The sequence below is a fragment of the Alosa sapidissima genome, chromosome 18 (genome assembly GCF_018492685.1).
Source record: "Alosa sapidissima isolate fAloSap1 chromosome 18, fAloSap1.pri, whole genome shotgun sequence".
Lineage (NCBI taxonomy): Eukaryota > Metazoa > Chordata > Actinopteri > Clupeiformes > Clupeidae > Alosa > Alosa sapidissima.
Window position 1 is genome coordinate 17598446 of NC_055974.1, and position 6734 is coordinate 17605179.

Here is a 6734-nt window from a genome sequence, read left to right on the forward strand (position 1 = left end):
TCTGGTTTGATGGTTCCTGGTCAGGAAGTAGGTGCTATTTCTGGCAAGGAAACATCTGTGTTGAGTAATAATGGGGAGGGAGGGAGTAAGAGAGGGAAACTGTTTTTTTTTTCATCTGATATGTGTCTCTGAGCACCCTGGAGTCCCCACTGTATCTTTGTATGTGAGTCTCATTTAGTCTCCCACACATAGGGTTGCCAACTTTCTCAACCCCAAATGAGGGTAACTCCTCCCCCCCCCCCCCCCCCCCCCAAAAAAAAAAAAAAAAACGCTGTTTCATTTGATACAGTTTAATTTATTCATAAATGGTGCACTGTCACTCCATTCAAATATACCCTATGGTTAGTCCACAAACTCTAACATTGTTTGACTGTTTGTGCCACATTTATAGCACAATATTAACAATGATGAGCATACTATTAAGTTGGTATAAACAACCCTCATTCCTTTGGAAATAAAAGCACGTAATGACATGATGATATTTTGTTTGCAATTCTGAGGGGAATGTGTTTCAATTGGCATATCATGTGCTTCGCGTAAATGCTTAGTTTAAGGGAAACAAATTATTGAAGACTTCAAGACTCACCAATTCCATTACACAAATGCAAAGACCACTCTTCATATTCTATCACAGTCCAAATCACAGTGCGCGCAGCCTGCGTGCAGCCTGCATTGTTTTTGTTGTCCTCATGATTTCCTTTTAAAAGTTTCTCATATTAAAAAGGATAAATCAATTACTGTATCAACAATGACAAGCCAGCTGGAACCTGGCGCATGCTCAGACGCGTTCCCAAATAAAACGAGTAGGATAGATAGATAGATAGACAGATAGATAGATAGATAGATAGATAGATAGATAGATAGATAGATAGATAGATACTTTATTGATCCGAAGAGGAAATTGAAGGATAACGTTCAAGTTAGATCTGCTGCATAATGGAGACTGAGAGAGGACCCAAAGTATCATCCTTATGTAAGATGCTGTTGGTGCGTTTTGACATTGTAAACATTCTCTAAGAAGAGCGAAAAGAAGTTTGCAGTAAAAAATACGGGATGTCCCGGACAATTCGGGACGGTTGGCAACCCTACCCACATAACCACATCTCAAATCAACTAACACCCTCCATTTCCTGCCTGCATATCACAAGCTCTTGGATGTGGTTAGAAATGCAGCCTTAGAGAATCTTTCTTTTTTAGTTAACTTCTAGATGACACAAGTACCATACAAAGTAGTTTCATACTGTAGCTTGCTGTGATGTGGCATACTCTGCTGACAACACTGAAACCTTTCACAGGCCTATGACGGGGCTTATTTCTTAATTCTACTTTAGGTCAGCAGGTGTAGCATTCGGTAGTCGTTGATAATTGCTATTACTGACATAACCTTAACATAAACTTTCACACCTTTCAGATATCTTGTCATGGCATTGTTATTGTTTCATTCAGATGTGGTAGGATTGGTTTAATCTTGAACTACATTGCTAGTCATAATCGACATAACTGTAGTGCCAACACTCAGGGCTTCTACACACAGCTGTGTTCCATCAACGCATGCCAGTGGGTGTTCCCGACGGTAGCTATGCAAATGACTTAAGGTATAACCGTAATTTGATTAGCTGGTGCCGTCTGTTGTTCGCTTGTTCATAATTTGATTGGCTGGTGCTGTCCGTTGGTACAGCAACAGCTGAACTTCCCAACGCGAGCGACGGGAGCAACGCGACGCAACGGACCCACAATTCAGTTTGGCAACGGATGACGTAAGCCCATGTAAAGTGGACGGGATGCGTCTCCAGCACTGCAACGCATGTGTATGAGCTGTCAGAGGCTGTTGAGTGATGGCACAAATCTTAGCTGATCCAGGTGTGACTTTGACACTATTTGACAGGAGTGCAAATCTGGAGATAAAGATCAAAAGTTAACATTACATATAATTGCAATGCAAACATGGCTGTTTTAAACCTGAATGCAACACATGCATGACAGAGGCCTGAATGTGCTCACAGAGCAAATGTCAAAGAGATGAATGGGGGAGAAAAGTTGATGGAAAGTTTCAAACACAGACACACACACACATTTTATATACTTTATCTGATTCCACTTTACAAGTCAAGTTACATTAGGAATCAAATCTTCTTAATAATCCAGTAGATTAAAGCAGTTCAGCAATCTATCATTAGTTTACAGATTCAAGGGTATAGGAAGCATTGTCTCTTCCAAATAAACATGCTTCCTATAATTGCTGATATGGAACTGTACTTCACTAGCTGCTTGGCCTTAGTTTTATACAGTCCCCCAATGCAAAGTCCACGGACCGCCAACCTATGTACATGACCTAGCCAGTGTTTCTCAAACTTTTTCAGACGAAGGACCACTTAGCTAAAAAAGATTAGACCTACTTCAACAGTATATTAGCCTAGACAATAGGCCTACTCACTGAACCACCTTGCTTATAGAGTGGTGAAGTCCCGCCCCTTCTACTTCTGGTCCATGGGACCTATCTTTCAAAAAATTATGAACGGGAGTTAATGGAGAGATAACAATTATTTTTTGGTCCAGTTTGAATTGTGCCACAAATTTCATATATGATGTGTGTGAAATTAAAAGATAATTTTTCACGTCAAGAAAGTACTGTTGTTCTATAGACTTCAAAAGTTATGTTGGTTTTGTGCGAATCCACTCAGTGGACTACATCTCTCGTCTCGAACGATGTACATCACCAACGTAATGAAACGATAAGAGCTGTTATGCTAGTTAACGGTTGCATCTTGCTGCCTGCTATGTCACTTAACAGTATGTAATGTACAGTCTATGGACGAATACAACTTACCTGATGTGTTTAATCCTCTGACTCATGGTATTTTCTTCGGCAAGGAAAGCCCAATTAAGACCTGTTGCTGGTATGCTTGTACAATCTAGTGTGGCTGTGAATGAGCTAACGTCACTAGCGCGACTGATGGGTTTGTAGTCGTTGGAATTATGATCTTTCACAATGTTGTAATTCAATAGTTACGAAACAAACTGCAAATGTCTTTACATGAAAAATTGTCTTTAAAATTGACAAACATCATATGGGTAATTCAAGGCACAAGTCAACCGGGACCAGAAAATAATTTATTTTTCACCATAGACTGCCGTTCAAATTTTTTTGAAAGATAGGTCCCATGGAGGCAAACGGAAGGGGCGGGACTTCACCACTCTATTGTCTTTGCACTTTGCTTATTGAGTCAGAGGATTCATATGATTTAAACTGGCATATCCTACATAGTGTGACAGAACTGTTTGGATTTACATAGAAGTTGGTTCAATATTGCATACAACTCATCAAATATTTTAACTTCTTTAGCATTCTGAAAAATGGAGATAATGTCTTGTGTGTTTGCAATTCCAGAGAAGGTGTTTGCAGGTGAATTAAACCATTCAGAGTGGACAGTAGCGTGTTTATAGGTCTGCTCTTCCTGTGCGTGGGATCTGAGCAGCTATGAGGTCCACAAGTCTGTCATGTCTGGCGATACACAGCCCTTTAACACCATTTAACACCATTGGGTGTGACGGATGGGGAGGATACTGAGTATAGAGAACTGGTGAACAGCTTTGTGGCGTGGTGTGGAAACAACCACCTACTCTTAAATGTGGCCAAGACCAAAGAGATGGTAGTAGACTTTAGGAGGGCTAGGACAAAGTTGAACACTGTCTCCATCATGGGGGAAGAGGTGGAGGTAGTGGAAAACTACAAATATCTGGGTGTACATCTGGATAACAAACTGGACTGGAAGTGCAACACTGAGGCTGTTATAAACATATATAACTTGTATATATGTTTATGTGTGATATATGTTTATATTATTAATTGCTGCTGTAACACCATAATTTCCCTTTGGGGATGAATAAAGTAATCTATCTATCTATCTATTTAAGAGAGCTACAGCTGTTCATTATGTGGGTTACTGACTCCAGATGTTGGGGGGGTTCATGCAGCATGCAGAGGGGTGAATGGTTGGAGGGAAACCACAGTGCTATAGGTTGTTCTTTGTGGGGAGAACCTGAAGACGGGCTTTTTACGAAGGTAAGGATCTCCTCACCGATGGTGGCATTACTGTAGATGGTGTGTGAAACGGAGTGGTCTGCGCAGTGCAGTTTTGCCAACTTTCCCTGGAGTTTTAAATTAGACCAGTACTCCATGTTTTGGGCTCTCTGAATCTCCAGAAGAGTCTGCCTTGCTGTTCTTGGCTGGAGCAGGAGCAGGTGAGTGGTGTTGTTGCGATGCAGAGTTGCCTCAACAGTGACTGATGGGTCCTTCACCACTGCATCAGACCTCGGCAGGGTGTGAGTGGGAAGTCCACTTCAGTTCTCAAAGTCAAAGTCTGCTTTATTGTCAATTTCTTCACATGCCAAGACATACAAAGAGATCGAAATTACATTTCTCACCATCCCACGGTGGAGACAAGACATATTTTACCAATTAAGTCCACAGACAAACATAACACTCAAGTAAACAATAAAAAGTAAACTAGATGTACCACAGAGCGGTACAAAATATGACCCCAGTCATATTATGAGTCCCAGTCCAGCTCCCCCACCGAACCCCACCTCCAGTCCAGCTCCCCCACAGAACCCCACCTCCATCTTGCCTGTTCATAAATCTGAGAAATTCTTGATTGTTTGTGTTATGTTTATGTTATGTGTGTGTGTGTGTGAGTGTGTGAGTATGTGTGTGTGTGTGTGTGTGTGTGCGTGCTTGTGTGTGTGCCTGCGTATGTGCCTGTGCATGCAAGCGTACATATGTCTACTGTGTGAGTATGTGTCATACGTATGATTACTGTGAATGTATGTGTGTGTGTGTGTGTGTGTGTATCTGTTTGTGCACATGTGTGCACATGAAATGGGTTAACATGACCCCTGGAGGCAAACATACGGAAAAAAATGGTCATCCTAGGCCCTACAGTTCTCAAGATATTCACAGAGAACTGTGTCTGCCCTACAAAGTCAAAAGTCAAAGTCAAAGTCAGCTTTATTGTCAATTTCTTCACATGTTCCAGACATACAAAGAGATCGAAATTACGTTTCTCACTATCCCACGGTGAAGACAAGACATATTTTACCAATTTAAGTCCACAGACAAACATAACATTCAAGTAAACAAAAAAGTAAGTAAATAAGAGGGCACATATAATAATGAAAAAAATAAGAGCAGCAAAATTTGGTTGAAATTGTGCATAGACAGTCAATAAAATACTAGTGCAAAGTCAGGCCAATAAAAGGCTTGTGTAGTTCTGTTTGACCTAAGTAAGAAAGAAAGTGACATAGTGGTGCAAGTTATGTAAGAGCAGCAGATGTGTTGTGTTTTCAGGACAACAACAACAAGTTGTAAAGTGTACAAGTGTGCAAGTGTGCAAGTGGAGTAGTGCACGCGGCCATTGTGGGTCCAATGTCCAGGATGTTATGTAGCTGAGGGTGGAGGGGGGAGAGGAGGGAGAGAGTTCAGCATCCTTACAGCTTGGTGTATGAAGCTGTTGGTGAGTCTGGTAGTGCGGGAGCGCAGGCTTCTGTACCTCTTCCCAGAGGGCAGTAGATCGAACAGATTGTGAGCGGGGTGACTTGCATCACTCACAATTTTGGTCGCCTTGCGGGTGAGGTGGGTGGTGTAAATGTCCTTCAGGGAGGGGAGTGAAGCACCAATAATCCTTCCAGCTGTGTTCACTATGCGCTGCAGGGCTTTCCTGTTGTATTCAGTGCAGCTTCCGCCCCTACCCTCCTTTCGGGGGGTCAAGTCCAGCGGGGGGGCTACAAGTTGCCCACCAAGTTGTGTGTACCCCGGTCTTTCAGTGTCCCAGGAATCCTTGTTGGTGTACGTCACTAAATGTACACATAAATTATTTTATTGTAAGGCCCCCCATGAACGAAAGTACACAAAACTTGGCATGCATTCGGAGGGTGTCATAATGATCCTACACTTTTAATTGCGTGCAGTTTTGACCTTGTCAGCCAGAGATATTGTGATGAAAACACCTAATTTTTTGCTTTTTAATTTTTAACTAGGTGGCGCTATACATGAAATGAGTGGTAATGGGATGGGTTGACATGCCCCCTTAAGACCAACATACATAAAAAAGGTGGACCTCCTAGGCCCTATGGTTCTCGAGATATTCACAGAAAACTGTCTCCGGCCACCTACAGGCCAGTTGGTGTATAGTAACATAAATTAATTTATTGTGTGGCCCACCATGAACGGAATTCCACAAAACTTGGCGTGCATACAGAGGGTGTCCTAATGATCCTACACTTCCAATTTCAGTTTTGCAGTTTTGACTATGTTAGGTCACAGATACCTTCAATTACAACACCTCATTTTTACTTTTTTGTGTTTAACTAGGTGGCGCTATACATGAAATGAGTGGTTATGGAATGGGTTGACATGGCCCCTTGAGATCAACATACAAAAAAAAATGGTCCTCCTAAACCCTACGGTTTTCGAGATATTCACAGAAAACTGTGTCTGCCCTACCCTCCTTTCGGGGGGTCCAGTCCAGCGGGGGGGCTACAGATCAAAACGAAAAATGATGGTTCCATGCTATCCATGTGGGGTTACATGCCCACCAAGTTTCGTGTACCCCGGTCTTTCAGTGTCCCGGGAATCATTGACGGAAATTGGAAATTTGGGCATGCGAAAAATTTGGCCACGCGGCGGTCATAATAAGAAGGCACATACAATGAAGAAATAAGAGCAGCAAAATTGG

The 6734-nt window shown here is 42.1% G+C and overlaps 1 protein-coding gene across 3 annotated transcripts in view; it reads left to right on the plus strand.

Annotated features, from left to right (window-relative positions):
* Positions 1-6734, plus strand: part of ltb4r2a (leukotriene B4 receptor 2a) — a 41427-nt gene that overhangs the window by 7923 nt on the left and 26770 nt on the right. The gene's annotated exons all lie outside the window — the stretch shown is intronic.